Below are 17417 nucleotides of genomic sequence, written 5' to 3' on the forward strand. Positions count from 1 at the left end.
GCTTGTGCTATTTCCTTTTGAACTGTCGTCTTGTGCATGGTGCGGTCTCCCTGCTCCTCAGTGCCTTTGCCCCCTTTGGGGGTCTGAGCCCGCCCTCCCGGGGAATCTCGGGGACAGGAAGCCCGGAAGAGTACGGCAGTCCCTGAGCCGAGCCGGCACCCTCATGACTCGGCACACCCATCTGCCCATGGTCCCTGATTCACAGGTGAGGGGGCTGGTGACAGCAATCCACACCGATGAGTGTGGCTGGAACACAGCCCCAGGCCTCGCTGTCCCCCTCGGCTGGCTTTTGCTTTGAAATCCGCTTTACTTTCCTTGGAGGCAGCTCCACAAAGGGGCCAAGCATCGTAGGCCATCTCATGGTCAGGGTCAAATCTTCAGGTATGCTTTAGCCCAGAGACTGCTGGGGTCAGGCACTGCACTGTCTGAACTTCCCTGGGACTTCAGTGTCATGGAGGGGACAGGGCCCTGCTCACGGTGGGGTTGAGCATCGGTGAGAAATACACAGGCCAAAAGAACATTATAGTTAAAGGGATCGGAGAGACCAGTCTTCCTTAGATGGATGAGAAAACTGGGGCCCTCCTGTTTCTGTAAAATCTTTCTGGGGGTTTCTTATTCACCCATTCATTCCTTCTGCCAACATTTATTTAAGGCTTACTACGTGCCAGGCCGAGGGTCCAAGGTCCCGTGCTGAGGCAAAACTGGGACCAAGAACTCCGGCTTTCTCATCCCTTGAAGTACTGTGCCCCCTACAACATATAACAAGCCAGTATATTCTTTAATTACTTGACCATTTGTCGAACACCTACCAAATTCCACGCACTGTGTATAAGTGTGGGATGTAATTATACTATCTTGGAAGACACGTGATGCGTGAGCAAACCGAGGTCCAGAGAGGTTGCACAGCAATGCTGGATCCTGAAGGAGCCAGGGCTGAGTTGGGGGTCCATATGACCACGAAGTCCAGTGTCCTTTCGTGGTTCCTTTTCACCTGGGCCCCAGACTCCCCACTCCCCACCTAGGGCTCCACTTTTTTTTGCCACCACGCCTTGGCGAATGCAGTTCCCCTGCTTGGCCGTGCCTTCTTTTCTCCCCCTCTACCTAACTACCCCTGGGACTCACATCTCGATGAGCTCAGACCTCGGGAATGTTTAGGGATGATGAAATCTGGCCACCAAGGCTTCGCTCAGCTGAGCTTGCTGTTTAGGGAGACATCACTCCTTCGAACGCGTTTTCTTTTGTCTGGCTTTACTGACAAGCCCAGGTCAGACCGGCAAACAGGATGGCTACAAAAACGTGTGTCACTGGCCCTTTAGAAAAAAGAAGGAAGACCTTGACCTGACTTCTTTCCTCTTGTCTGGAATAAATTGCTACTTGCCTGGAGGAGGTGGTGATTTGCTATTACCGGCAGAGTCGGGGAAGGCTCTGAATAATCAGATATTCCAATGAATAGAGTGGCGTTCCACGGATCATCAGCTTTCAAGGAATTAGAATGAAATGCACTTCACACAAATACTGTACGAAGCATAATGTAATTTGCTTGCTGGTGTTTGCTGCTGATCCTGTGATCACCAATTACCACTTGCCAGGAGTTGAGGTGTTATAGAAAGAGCACTGGAAACCAGGTAGTTCTGCCACTAACCTGCTAAGGGATTTTGAGGCATTGACCCTTTCACTTCAAAGTCCTATTTCCTCTTCTGTAAAACAAACGTGGTGGGTCAGACTCCGTCTGGTATGCGTGTGGCAATCGAGCCATCATTCCCTGCTCCTGGATCCGGATCAGACATCGCTAATCGATTGTGGCACTTTTTCCTTCGATCTCTGACAGCCCCTGGATCCTTCTAAACCCAATATTCCAACAGGAGCCTTCAGTCGATTAGAGTTGGCACAGGAAATAAAATCTATTTGCCGTCATTGACCTAGATGACCCCCAGGGTCTCAGCTTTCATGAGTTGCCTGAAGCGAATTGTGCCGGATGGAAAGCTGGATGCTGGTGTGTGGTATTATGAAAGCACTAAGTATTTGACCACTCGACTGAGGTTTTCTCCTTTCTTTTTTATTCTTTTCCTTCAATTCACTGATACCCAGGCCAAGGTGGCTGCTAAAAATGATGGTAGGAATCATATCTAAAACCCTCGATGGGTGGGCCCAAGTGAAGGGTGGTGACAAGGGAGGTCTGGTCAGCGGGGCTCTATGCCTAAGACTCAACTCAACTGTTACCTTCTCTTTGAAGCCCTGTTTCCTAAAAGAAATAGGCAGAAATGGTCAAACCCACGTCTGAATCCCCCAACCCACAGCACTAGGCTGGGACGTGTCATTTTCTGGGACGGTTAGTGGAATGTGAAATACAACCCCCCAAGTAGATTATACGCCTCTCGGAATCAGGGAGAAGCTTCTAGTTATTTTCTGGATTCACAGCCTGATTCCACAACCAATAGGTTGTTTAACCTCTGAGAAGCTGCTTGACTTCTCTCTGCCCCAGTTCTTAATTCATCAAACGGGGAAATCATAACAGTCTATACTTGAGTTCGTCCAGCATATCAGATAAGATCATTGATTTAAGTACTTCCAAGACTGTCTGGTATATTGTTGTTTTTGTTCTTATAAAATCACAGCCTAGCACGATGCTTGATGCAACAGGGGCTAACATAGTTTGACTAATTTCATTTTTAAATGACCATTAGAGATGAATATCCACCTTTTGAGACTGATCCAAGAACCATCAGAATGACATTCAGGGCGCCTGGGTGGCTCATTCAGTTGAGTGTCCGACTTTGTCTCAGGTCATGATCTCACGGTTCGTGGGTTCGAGCCCCGTGTGGGGTTCTGTGCTGACAGCTCAGAGCCTGGAGCCTGCTTTAGATTCTCCCTCTCTCTCTGTTTCTCCCCTGATTCTGCTCTGTCTCTGTCTTTCAAAAGTAAATAAAAATGTTAAAAAAAATAATAAAAAAGAAAGACAAATATGACAGGGTCTGTCCACAAGATGGTGGGGAACTGAATGAGCAAAGTTAGCACAGAGGGTCTAGATCCATCTGCTTCCGAGGCCACTAGAAACTGCTGAAGGGAACCACGTGACAAAGAAGGAAGCTCTACTCAGTTTTCTGGGCTTGAGAAATTTTTATTCTTCTAGAATCTTCCATTTTTTGAAGAGTATTCACAAATCCTGAAAGCACTCTGTGAGAACACGTCACTTTTATCTCATCGTGTCCTCAAACACACTTGCGAGCTCAAGCTCAAAACGGCGTCATGCCTATGTGACTAATGAGGGGAGTCTGAGGCCCAGAGAGGTTATGTGACTTGCCCAAGGACACACAGCTTGCGAGGGACAGAGCTTGGTGCTTAGACTCTCGGCTCCATAATCTCCTCCACTCTCCCTGCTTTCTGTTCTCTCCAAGAACATTTCAGTTGTGGGACTCCCAACAGTTTTTTCTAAACAGCATCAAAAAAGCACAATTGTGTCAATTTATTAATGTAAACAATGCGTTGATAAGGGACTTTTATCTTCCTCAAATTCTCCAACCCCATGTGTCAGATTTATTTTGCGGCTACAGGAAACCATAAATGTATAAATGAGCAAAACTTAGTCCCACAAAAGGAGTCTGCAAAGCATGCCTGGGCGTGATCGTGGAAAAAGAGGACAGGAACAGCATATAATGCTTAATGAAACGTGTAAGGGACAGAACTGGGCTTTTATTCGAAACACGATCTTCATTTTGCTGCCAAATAAAATAAAACGAGTATGAAACAGGCACAAACCACCATGGGATGTGTTTCCCAAAAGACTGGGACACAACGTGAAGCCAGGAGTTTGCATGCTGTTCATTTAAAAACGAATACAAGGTTATGTACCTTCTAAGCAGACGGGACTTTTAGTTTTCTTTTCCATGGTGGGGATAAAGTTGCAAGGGACCATTATCGATTCATCCCTCCTTTCTCCTGGAAACCAGGATGTACAGGAGACCCATCTTCCAAAGCTGTACCCCACCATGACTTGCAATGGGTGGGTCTCAGTCACCAGATGCCCCAATGTCTGGGCAGAGTATAAGCACATCATTTGCTAGACAAATTGTGTTATTATGGATTGAATCACCTCCTTCTTCTCTGAGCTACTTTGAGTGGATGTTTGCTCCTGATATCCAAAGAGGTTTTACTTGGCATCATGCAGCTTCCTCTAACTGACATCTAGGTCGGTGGCTCATTCCAACCATCAGGCAAGTCTTCTTTATTTTAATTTTTAATGGGATGATTGATTGCGTGTTGAACATGTTCCAGAACCCGTGCAAAATATTTTAGTGCCTGATCTCATTTAAGCCACGCAACAATTTGGGTCAGTACAGACAACTGAATATACTCAGCCATCAGCAACGAACACCATTTTAACCCAAGCCGACTGAGTAGAAACTAAGAATGAGAGTAAGAACAGGTGAGCTCACCCAAGTTCATGCAGGAAGTACATGACAGACTTACTGTTGGAACCTAGAACTGGGCATGCCATTTAACCTTTCTTAGCTTTGGTTTCCTAACTGCATAATGGGACAGTAGTGTTTGCAAAGAACAAATGTTTTGAGATCTAAGGACACACACACATATAAAAGTGCCTAACACTGTGCCTGACACTCAGGGCTTGCTGAATATTTGTTTAAAATAACAGTAAGGCAAGGATTCTTAATTGGGGTTCATTGATGGGCTCCAGGAGATCTGATTACTCTCCCGAATTATACGCGGCATTATATATATATATATATATATATATATATATATATATATATATCAACGCCCATTTCGGGGAGGTGGGGGGTGAGTGTCTGTTTTCAACAGTCTTCACACAGGTCTGTGCTGCCCCGCAGCCCCACCCAAAGTGAAAATCATCCACTTAAGATTCTCTTTTGCCCCAACTCATCACTTACTCAGTCCCAAGAAGGAAGAGTTTTGCGGAGTTGTGAGCCACGTGGAAATTTCATGCGAACAGTAAAAAGAGAAGTGCCTGACTTTTGCATGGGAGACCAGACCCTCTGGGCTGTGTCCAGAGTCATTTCTCTCTCTTGGTATCTGTGTGGCTGAAACTGTTAACACCAGGCTGCTTCCTTGGGAGATATTTGAGGAGAGGTGGAGGCCTTTTAGGTCCCTCTGTACCAGGCAAATAAATCCTCTTGGGTTCCTGGGTCTGAGCCTCACTAGTCAGGGGATAGGTGCCAAAACCTAGGGTGTGATCAAGTCTTTCTTTGCCAGATTACCTTATCGGGATCTCACTGGTGGTGGCTTTTTAACAGGAGAGAATTTGGAGGTCAAGATTTCATCTGCTTTTCTCTCTGCCTCTCAATAGAATAGTTCAGTATTTCCCCCCCCATCCTTTGTGATCTCTCTCCCTCTCCCCCACCCACCCCCCCACACACAGTAGCAAAATCTCAGATGGAAGGCTTCCAACCATTCCACTGGCTTTAACTGATAAAGATCTAGGCAATTACATTTTCTCTTTTAGCTTCAAAATTTGGGAAAGCAATTTCACGAATAAAATAAGCCATTTTTGTCTCTTTTTAACAAATAATCCAAATAATAGTACAAAACATTTATTGAGCGCTTACTTTATACTAGTAACTCAACTAGTGTGTTACATGCATCATTATTATTATTCCTCTAACCACCCCCGTGAGATTGGACATGTTATTATGCCCATTCATAGATTAAGAAGCCTTGGGGAGGATAAAGAACATATCCAGAGTCACCTGGGTGGGTATCTTGCTGGACACTTCAATTACTAAATTGTCACTGATTTGCCTCATGCAACAGTAGAAAGTGTGAGGTGTATGAGTGGAATGCCATCTGTGAGGACACTGGGTTTAATTTTCATGTCTCCCACAGCAGGATAAATCAATTCTCAATGTTTCCATCCAACAAATCAGGCCTCCTAATACCTGCCTCCCACTCCGTCAATGATGAGACTTCTTCCTGAGGGTACACTCACGCCCCCAAAAGACAAAGACTTATTCAGCTTGGTTCTTACGTTTCAGATTCTTAGAGGTCAGCCAGCAATGACATACCTTCTGAACTCTGTGGGGAAGAAAATCCAGATTTGTTACTCTACTGAGCCAGCAAGTGGTAGAAATTAAAGTTTCAAGAACACCCCGTATCTTCTCACTTCCCTAGTCATTGAAAAATGGAATTGTTGTATTAGCTCGGGCTGCCGTAACAAGATAGCATGGATGGGGCGCTGAGACAACAGACGTTTATTTCTCATTGTTCTGAGAAGTCCAAGATCAAGATACTGGCCGATCTGGTTCCTGGTGAGGGCCTTCTTCCTGGTGTAAAGATGTCACCTTCTTGCTGGTCTTCATCTTTCCTCCTCTTCTTATAAAGCCATGGGTACCATCACGAGGGGCCCCAATCCCCCAGTCTCCCATCTAAGTCTAGTTGCTTCCTAAAGACCTAGTATCTCTGAAGAACCATCATACTGATGGTTGGAGGAACCCAATTCAGTCCATAGCAATTGTGGTTTAAAACAACTGGGGACCAATATAGGGCTGTTGACATTATTTTACTAAATAAGTACTTATTTAATTAAAATTAATTAAATGTGATTAGTTAACATGGGAACAGACCGGAAGAAGTCCTTTAAATGAAATGCACTTAGATCAATAAAATATCTACTCCAGTATCCTAATATTTTTGCTTCCTAAGGACTGATGAAAATTGCCATGAAATGAATTTTGTGAACCATTGCTGTTGAAAGGTTTTATATGAGTTTACAACTAAAGAGACAGAAAGCTTGCTTTGTTTTTTAACAAACGTATTTTGAGTTAGACTAATTTAATTTGTTCACTCAGTTTTTCTAATTTTCGAACCGTTGGGGTTCTGCTCTGAGGCGATACTTACAGATGAAGAAATTGGGAACAGTCATTGGTGGACATTCCAATGTAAGACAGGTTTATTCAATTTCAAGGACATTCAAGTGAACAATTTTATCTCTCATCTATTCATGGTTTATATCATCCTTGGTTATTCAGTGTAAAACGTTGACTTTGATCTTTGATGAATATTAGGCTTATAGGTATGAACCCCTATAATTAATGTCTATCCCAACTAACCACATGCCTCTGAATGTAGTTGGAGAAGAATTTCAGCTATCTAAGACTCAGGACATCCCAGCTCCAGCTGGGACTTCAAATGGTGTTTCCAGAACACAAAGAACATTTGATAAAGCTGGAGAGAAATATTTTTTGAAAATGTGTCACCAGGCAGCTTGGGAGTGATTTCACAGAACCATCCTACAGGGTATGAATTTAACCTTTGATCTCTGAAATGAAGGTCAGCAAATTTGTTTTTGCTTTGCATCTTTTATAGTCAACTCAATGTCTGGGTAAATGGGTTTCTGAGGAAGAGACTGTGCTTGTGGTTAAGTGATACTTTCACTCTACAATTTTTAGTCACTTAACCCTCTCTTCCCTGAATTAAATTCTACTGCTTCCCTCAACTTTATTTTTTTTTTTTTTGTATGTGTGAGAGGGAGAGATCTAAATCTTAAGATGTGATATATTAGAAGGGGGCGATATCATACTGTAATAAAACGTCCAGAAGTAATAAAATGTCCAACAAAATGTTTCAGTTATTTTTTTCTTCTTGGAGACAAACACATAAGAAGATGCTGTTTTTTATCTGTCAGTTCAGCTGATGTCTTCTTGCTAAATAAATAAAGTTTTATCGGAATGCAACCATGCTTATTCATTTAAGTATTTTCTCTGGCGGCTTTCATGCGGCAACGACAGAGTTGAGTAGTTGCAACAGAGATTGTTACGTCCCACAAAGCCTGAAACATTTACTTTCTGGGTCTTTACACATGTTTGCCAACCCCTGCTTCCAATCAGAGAAAGAAGCTTGGAGTGGTGACTTCGTGAAACTACATCCTTAGCCCAGATACAGCAATGGCTTGGAGGTAAATGACGATGGATGGACACTGGTTTTAATTCAAACATTCACTTCGCAGAAAGAGTCAGAATAACATCAAGCTGATGAAAAGAACAATAGTCGGGCATGCGTTGTAATGAGATGTGGACGTAGCAGCCAGATTTACTCCTCTGGTTCTCCGGTAGCCTATCTAATAAAAATATGTTATGGGAGAGATGAACCCAGAATCTTCAGCTAATGTCAGCCATTTGGGAATACGAGTTTCTTCTCTGCAGCAGATGTGTGGCTCAAAGTTCATCACAAGTGCGCTCACAGGGAGAGCACAGTATGTGTTGCTCTGTGGGGGACCAGCACTGGCCTGTCAATGGAATAACGAATTTGGGTAAAGGACACAGTGGAGGTGGGGCCAGGCTAGAACTTAGAACCAAACAGTTTTAACCCTTTCTGGGCATGACTTTATTTACTCTAAAAAAAAAAATCTTTATTTATTTATTTTCGAGGGGGAGGAGAAGCAGAGAGAGAGAGAGAGAGGGAAGGAGGGAGGGAGGGAGAGAGAGAATCCCAAGCAGGTTCCATGCAGGGCTTGAACTCACAAACCGTGAGATGCTCTCACAAACTGAGAGTCTGATGCTGAACTGACTGAGCCACCGGACGCCCTGACTCTATTTACTTTTTAAATAACGATGATTCTAAGAAATGCCTATAGAATTTAAGGCCAGTCATCCATCAAGGGCCACGGGTTCCAAGCTCCAATCTCCGCTCTCCTGTCTCAGAAGTGGACTGTGTAGGCTCCCTCAGCTTCGCTCTCCAGCCCAACCTGCCCGGCACCCATCTTCTGCCTGGAATTGTACTTCTTTCCTGGAAGAAGAAGGGCAGAGACCCACCAACGGGCTTGTGCGTTGTCGGGTTTTCTGTGTTCTGTAGGACGCTGCTTTGCCCTCTTTGGGTCCTTCCTCACTACAGACTCTTTCCATCTTCCTAGCAAACATGCTTGGGTCTCGCCTGCCTGAAAAATACAAAAAATCAAAACCTGGAATAAAAGCATCCCATCCTTGACTTTGTGGTTCTCTTTGCTACCTTTCTTCCTACCGGCTCTCTGTTAGCAAGGGCAGGACGAGGTTATGATGGCAAACACGCCCTCCATCTTGGCATGACAAGAATGTGTTGCTTCTTTGTGCCCCTAGAAGAGCAGGTGACTCTCCTCAAGGGTAGTTACCCTTAATTCAGCGACTCGCAATCAAGGGTCTTCGGTCTTGGATTTTCTTATCTATCCAATGAAGCCTCTTCCATGACCACTGTGGCAGGGAGAGGGAGGTGGAAGATGCAGGCATGGGCTTTTCACTGCCCCATTTCAGAAGTGACTCGCTGCACATTTCACCGAAGAGCTGTCATATATGTCTCCTCCGAACTGCAAGGGCGCCATCTTCCATGTGCTGGGGAGGGGAGCAGAACCAGGGATTGGGGATTCAGTAATGCTTTCCACGGAGTCCAAACTTCTGTAAGGAGGTGCCTACGTGGTGTCATGACTTCTCCAGGGTCCTCTCACTGCCCTCCAGCCCATATCTTCAGTTGCCTTTGTCACCATCACTCCAGTCAAATTCCTTTTAAAATAATCTCTTCTTACATGGGTCTTCTAGTTTTATATCTAAATATATTTTCTGTGCTATTTCTTCTTTTGTTCCTATGGAATTTGACCAACACTTCAATCCTCTTCTTCCTAAATCCCCTTTTTGGCTTGCATGACAGCATTTATAGCATTCTGAGTTTCCCCATGTCCTTTTTTACCCACTTTGTTTGCAGAATCATTCAGTAATTTCTCTTGCTGTCCTGCCTGTTCAATGTAGAGAGTCCAGGAGGCTCCTCTCTGCACTCTGTCTTTGTGCTCCCTTGGGCTTCAACATTTTTACTCTAAGCAACTCCCCAGCCCATCCATCTGTCCATCCATGCACCCATCCACCCATCCATCCATTTGTCTATCCACACACCCATCCATCTTTCCATCTACACATCCACCCATCCACCATTCCATCTATCTGTCCATTCACACATCCATCCATCCACCCATCCATCCATTTGTCTATCCACACACCCATCCATCTTTCTATCTACACATCCATCCATCAATCCATCCATCCACCCATCCATCCATCTATCCATCCACACATTCATCCATCCATCTGTCCATCCACCCATCTATCCATCTGTCCATACATCTATCCATCCATCCACCCATCCATCTGTCTATCCACACATCCATCCATCCATCCACCCATCCATCCATCTGTCCATCCACACATCCATCCATCCATCCATCCATCCATCCATCCATCCACCCATCCATCCGTCTATCCACACATCCATCCATCCACCCATCTATCCATCTGTCCATCCATCCATCCATTCATCCACTCATCCATCCCTTTCTCCAGATCTTCAACTATACTTCAAATTTTCACCCACATTACACTTGCACCTCTAAATTAATGTAATGTCATAGTTTTTCTAAAAAAAGCAAAAACTAAACCATGACCTTTCTCCTGACCTAAAAATTTCTGTTAACAGAACTGTATAAGTTAGAATGCTAGGTGATGCAATGGCTACTCGTGACAGAATAGCCCAACTCAATTGGCCTAAAATATAAGGACATTTATTATCTTCTGTAAGGAGAAGTCTAGGTGCTTCTCTGGGCTCTGGCCTGCTCTGTAGGTCAGTTCTGACTCATGTTGGTCCTGTCATGGTAGGTTAATATCCACAGCAGCTCCAGTGACCATATTAAGATACATCAGCCTCCAGAAAGAGAAGCCAGCTCTTCTCTGTGTGTGTGTTTTTTTTAAGAGTGATAAAATGTTTTCCAGGAGTCTCTCTAGAAGTCTTCTTTTTGGTTCTTTAAGGAAAAATTAATAACTGCTTTATTGATATGTTATTTGCCTACCAAATAACTAACCGATTTAAAATGTACAACTCAATTATTTTTAGTACCATCACAAAATTGGCAGCCACCACCACAATTAATTTTAGAAAATTTTCGGGGTGCCTGGGTGGCTCAGTCGGTTGGGCGTCCGACTTCGGCTCAGGTCACGATCTCGCGGTCCGCGAGTTCGAGCCCCGCGTCGGGCTCTGTGCTGGCAGCTCAGAGCCTGGAGCCTGTTTCAGATTCTGTGTCTCCCTCTCTCTCTGACCCTCCCCCGTTCATGCTCTGTCTCTGTCTCAAAAATAAATAAACGTTAAAAAAAATTTTAAAAAAAGAAGATTTTCATTGCCCTTGAAGAAATCCTGTATCCATTAATGATCACTTCCTATGTCCCTCTGCACCCCAGCCCCTGACAACTACTTTCTGTCCTTAGATGGATTTGCCAATTCTGGACAGTTTGTTTAAATGGAATCATATAATATGTGGTCTTTTGTGTGTGAATTTTCACTTAGTATAATGTTTTGAGGTCTCTCCATCTTTACCATGAATCAGTATTTCATTCTCCTTTTATTGTCAAATAATATTCCACTGAATTGATATACCACAATTTGTTTATTCATTCCCTAGTTGATGGACATTTGGGTCGTTTCTGCTCACTTGCTTCTTTTCGCCAAGAATTTTTGCCATATGCTCGTGCCTGGTCTGGTTACTGGCAAGAAAATGGAGCCACCTGGACGTCTTGGACAAATCAATACTCCACCCCCTGTCCCCTGGGGCTAAGGATAGATGCATCTTCTCTGAAGCAGTGGCCAGTTAGAGGAGGGTGAATATTCGAACACAATGTTAGAAGGGAGGGGTGATGGGGAATGTGGGATAGGAAAAAACAAAACAAAACAACACAACAGGGTCTGCTACAACAAACAACCAAGACTTTTAATCCTGAAATTTTGGCTCTTTCTTCTTCCTGGCCAGTGGTATCCAGTAGGCAGCCAGTGATCTTTTCAGTGTTTCTTCCCTCCCTCCCTTCCTCTCCCCTTCCCTTCCGCAACTTTCGACCTCTCCCCAGCCCCACGGTCATATTACGGTCCACCTACTTTTTTTTCTAAGAGTCTCCTGCTTACCCTAGGCTTTCTGTTGCGTCCATCTTACACATCTTGGCAAGAGCAACATTTTCCACATCACGCATCTCCTGGAAACATCAAAGCCCCTGTTCAAAAGTTTTCACAGCCAAACCGCCTGGAAAACCAGGCCCTGATTCAGCATGCGCACATTTACAATTGACCGCGTCATAGCTTCGATGATTTTTTTCTTTAAGTTACACGTGCCTTTCCCTCTTGATGAAAATCCCGCCCATTCTTTGAGGCGTCTCGAAGAATATTAGCTAACATGTATTAAGCGGTTGTTATCTGCCTGCACTACTCTAATACTTACTGAGACTATTTCACTGATTCCTCGTAAGAAATCTATGAGACCCCTCCCCATCTCCCCCTCCTTCTCCTCCTTCTCCTTCTTCTTTCTCTTCCATCCCTTCAGACTTCCCATACACGCTTATGGTGACCTGCCCCATGTGATGACCTGATCACTGACTTGACGGTGGTGGTTCAGCCAGGTGCTGCGGAACTGAATGCGGCAGGGCCACGGGGACAGCGGTGAAGCCATCTTCCCACCAAGTCGCACCTCCCAGTGCGCAGGGCCTGACGGCCTTCTAGAATCTGTGTTCCCACGTCTCCAAGCTCCAGGCTGGAGGAGACTCCGCTCCAGACGTCACCTGCCATGTGGAACATACCACAGACAGGCAATAATAATAACAGTGGCTAATATTAAAGGAGCAGCCACGGTACGTCAGGCACGGTGCGGAGCACCGAATGTCCTCCCGTCTTATGGCACTCTTACCTCAGCCACCCCTCGAGCACCCTCATTTTATCAGTGCGGAAACGGGGGCCCAGAGAGGGTAAGCAACTTGGCCGACGTGGCACAGGCAGGATTCCAAACCGAGTCTGCTTGACTCCAAACCCCCTACGCTTTGCCTCCCAGCCCCAACATGCTGCCTCCACAGCGGGCAGGCCTGGTGGGATCGTGGTCTGAAAGCAATTAGCCCAAGCAGCTCTCCAGCAAACCCCAGAAACAATCCAATCTGTAGCAGGGGAGGGGAGAGCCATCTTAAAAGAGAAAGCCTTTTTCCTCCCCAGCTGGTTGAGGGGGAGCAGTTTGCCACAGGCTGCTGAGGGCAAGGAAGGGGCGGAATGTTCACTGAATGTTCATTCTCCCAATTGTTTGTCCATGACATTGAGCTCACACTCCAGGGAAAACGCAGGGCCTGAATTGCAATGTCGTCCAAAGCCATTCAGCCGGGGCTTTAAAAGACGCTTTTGTTGGTGAAAAATCTCTTGACTGTCCTGACTCTCCCTGGGCTCCGGATTGCCTGATAAAATACGGGATAATCCGCTCATCTCGAATTTGAGATAAATAACAAATATTGTTTTAGTAGTATAAGTATGTCCCATGCAATATCTGGGACACACTCAGATGAAAACTGAATTCATTGTTTATCTAAAATTCCAATCGAGCTGGGCATCGCGTATTTTTATTTGCTAAACCTGGCAACCCTGCCTGGGCTTTAAGGAGAAGCCTGTTGCCTTTTGCCTTGTGCCCAAGCAGAATCCAACAGGTTATGTCATTCTGGTGAGGGCAACGTTCTGGAAGTTGAGTGCTCACGCTTCCTCTACCTTGAGCAAACTTTTAAAAAATGATGTAGGCTCTGTAAGTAATAACAGCAGTAACCATAATAATCCTTTCGGGAACCGGGAGATGTCCTGAGGGTTTGGGGGGAATCCACTTTCCACTAACGTCCTGGAAGCTGTGTGGCACCATTCGCATTTAATAAAGAGCAGCCCCAGCGTCTCGTGCGGGAGGCCCTGGTCCTCCCCGGACGGGAGGCTCCTCTCCGAGACCCCTGCCCATGGAGTGTCAGGTGCAGGAGAGGGAGGAGGCTTCTGGACCCGTTCTGCATCATCTCTTCCACTTCAGTGCTCCCTGCTTCCCTCTCCGCTGGAAATCGGAGAGCACATTCTTGGCATCGAGACTCTCCCCCTTGGACCCTTCTCTTTTCTTGGTTCCTGGCACAGCGAACTTGGCCGTTTGCTGCAGTGATGAGTCGTTCCAGAGAGCGCCCCGTCTAACCAGCAGCAGGCCAGCTGTCAGAACAGCCTCTTCCAAAGGGAAGACGCCCTGGGAGGGGGAGGATTTGCCAAGCAACTAAGTGTCCCCATGTTTCCAGGTGTTTAGTATATGTTTGTGGGTGTGCACAGCGGGGAGAACAAGGACCCATTGTGTGCCGGACCCTGGCGCTGGCTGAGGGCCTGGTAGGCAGGGTGGGTCACGACTCGCTGCAACTCAACACGTTTTTATTGAGCTTCTGAGCCCGACGCCCTGCACTCAGCCCATAAGAAATGTAAAGATAAGGCTGATCTCTGCTTTCAAGGGACTTAAAATCAAATACAGGATAAGGCAAAGAGACAGCAGTGTGATTTGCAGAGCAGGCTAAGTACCCTCAGAGGGGTAAAAGCCAAAGTTTTTAAGATGTTCAAGACAGAGTGAAAACATCTGCCTGGAGGAGAGTCCGGAGAAATGTGACAGAGGTGGCTTTCAAGATGAGCTTATTTTTTAAAATTTATTTATTTTGAGAGAGAGAGAGAGAGAGAGAGAGAGAGTGGGGGAGAGGCAGAGAGAGAGGGAGAGAGAGAATCCCAAACAAGATTCGTGCCATCAGCGCAGAGCCCGATGGAGGGCTCGAACTCACAAACCGTGAGATCACGACCTGAGCCGAAATCAAGAGTCAGAGGCTTAACTGACTGAGCCGCCCAGGAGCCCCTCAAGATGAGCTTTGTAGGGTGGGTGAGCTTGCATCAGGTTGTGCTTGGCTGGGAGGACGTAATTGACGATTTTTTTTTGTTGTGGTCCACACAGGAATACATCCCATTCCTAACATAGATCCGAAAGGAACGCCACTAATGGTGATCGTGGTCATACACGGGTAGTACTCAAAGCAGACAAGCAAGAACAATTTGATTATAATGCTTCCTCGCCTTGCTGTAACCTCAGTGGTCTCAGTGGCTGACAAGGACAGCTAGAGCAAAACACCAAGCCCACATCCACCTGCCAGACATCGTGCTAGGTGATTCACATGTAGTCTCTTATTCCGTATGAGTGCATGGCCACTGCTTGGGTAATATTATCGTCTCGATTGCAAGATTCAGAATGTAGTCAAGTGAGTTCATACAAGCCCACGTCGCCCACCCATCCCCCCAGGTGCAAGCCTTCTTCCTTTATAGCGGCTGTTATAAAGCCATTCATCTACTCTGTTTTTCCCTCCACGTTTTTTTATAATTGATTTGCGGTTTGGGTCCGTGTGTGGAGAGAGTAAAAATGACCAATAAGACTAATGTATAACAAATTGCTGTTTTTTCTCCTTTATATTGCAAAAGTCTTGCACGAGTGGAATCCTGTTGTTGTAGGGAATTTCACTATAACACGGGTGTTGGATTTGCTCGTAGTGGTGCCATTTTGAACTGTTGTTATCACTGCAGGCTGCTGCGTATGTAGATGTTACACACTTAATCAAGAAGTCATGGATAGTAAGGTTTCGGTAGTCTCTGATCAATATTTGTCCATCTCTTCAGCAATTTTTTAAAAAAAACTTTTAACGTTGATTTGTTTTTGAGAGAGACAGACAGACAGACAGACCGACAGAGCGGGTGCAGAGGAGGGGTAGAGAGAGAGAGAGACACAGAATGTGAAGCAGGCTCCAGGCTCTGAGCTGTCAGCACAGAGCCTGACGCGGGGCTCGAACTCACGGACCGTGAGATCGTGACCTGAGCCAAAGTCAGATGCTTAACCGACTGAACCACCCAGGCGCTCCCAAGAAACAATCCCCTTAAACTAGCCTCCTCCCCCCAAATATAATGAGGAGTGGAGTACCACTCCACTAGGAATGATTGCTTTCTCTCAGGAGGGCCCCTGTGTGAGCTCATCAGAGAGACAGTGGCAGGAGTGAGGGCTCTCCCAAGATCCTGGGCAAGTTACTCTCTTCTCACTTCAGTTTTCCCGCCCAGTACATGGGCATCATACTGTTGTTTCCAGAGCTGGTATGAAAATTCATTTATTCAACCAGAGGTACTGAGCACCTCTTCTCTGCCGGCTCTCTGCAAATAACAGCCTATGTCCCCTGCCTTGATGGAGTGACCACGTGAGAAGGGTCACAGCAGAGCCCACATGAGCTTGAGGGAGGCTACCGTCCTGGTTATGAGAAGTGCAAGCGTCCATAGGCCAATTTCTCAGCCTTCTTTGGGAAGAACATGCCATGTGAAGCACCCACCAGTAGGGCGCTACTTAGGAGTTCTCAGATTTAGGTAGACCCCCCCAGAGTGAGCTTTTTCTAAGCCTGGAAGCAAGACGCAGGTGGGCAAAGCAGGCATCGATAACAACAATGCCTCATGATGGAAAGGTTTTCAAAGTAGATTCCTAAGGTTGGAAGTTGTTTTTCTTTTTAAATTTACCGTATTGACATATCTGTTATAGGTACATGCCTGTAGTTAGCAAGTGGTTCAATCATGCATGTGGATACTTCAACAAAGAGGTTTTTTTTCTTTTGTTCTTTCTTTGCCTCCCTCCCTCCCTCCTTCCGTTCCTTCCTCCCTTCCTTCCTTCCTTCCTTCCTTCCTTCTTCCTTCCTTCCTCCCTCCCTCCTTTCCTTCTTCCTTCCTTCCTTCCTTCCTTTGAAAAGCATCAACACTAGATCTTACACTCTGAAAATCCTAATTAGTTCATCAACAAAGGACTTGTCATAACCCTCCATCCACTACAGAAATGGCAGTCGTAGTCCTATTAGAAATTAACCAATGTCTCCGTCAATCAACAGAAAATGTCACTGTGGTGTTGCCATATTGGGGGTGACAATATTGACATACCTGTTATCTTACTTTACCACGTAAAAACACATTATTCCCTCTGATATATTGATGTCCGAAGCTAACTTGAGACCACGCAGAAGATCTTCTAGGACATTTCTTCTCAGTACAGACTATAAAAAGTAACAAAAACTGAGAACAAACTGAGGGTTTATGGGGGGTGGGAGGGAGGGGAGGGTGGGTGTTGGGCATTGAGGAGGGCACCTGTTGGGATGAGCACTGGGTGTTGTATGGAAACCAATTTGACAATAAATTTCATAAAAAAAAAAATTAACAGAGAATGACGCTTTTTGTGTCCTGGATATTTAAATGCCATATGGTGCAACCAGACTGTATTTCTAGTATACGTCAATGAACAAATCAATCGCTCCACAAACAGTTATTGAGTATGTGCTTTGTGCAAGATTCCATGTTGGATCCTGAAGGAGTTACCGACCCACACCCAATTTAAGTCAACAAATAACAAGACAGAATGTTTCCCTTTGGGAACCATGGATTTGGGAGGGACCACAAGAAGTTAATTGACAATTCAAAGCCAAGAGACAGTTGTTCCTTTCAAAAATGACCAGCAGGAGAGTCCTGGGAGGGCTTTGTGAAGAAAGTTGGTCTTCAAACAGAGGTAGGGTTGAGGTGACTCATTT

General features: G+C 45.4%; 1 protein-coding gene across 3 annotated transcripts in view; it reads right to left on the bottom strand.

Moving 5' to 3' along the window:
• RNLS (renalase, FAD dependent amine oxidase) overlaps positions 1-17417 on the bottom strand; it is a 367960-nt gene that overhangs the window by 37395 nt on the left and 313148 nt on the right. The window lies entirely within an intron of this gene.

The sequence above is a fragment of the Felis catus genome, chromosome D2 (genome assembly GCF_018350175.1).
Source record: "Felis catus isolate Fca126 chromosome D2, F.catus_Fca126_mat1.0, whole genome shotgun sequence".
Lineage (NCBI taxonomy): Eukaryota > Metazoa > Chordata > Mammalia > Carnivora > Felidae > Felis > Felis catus.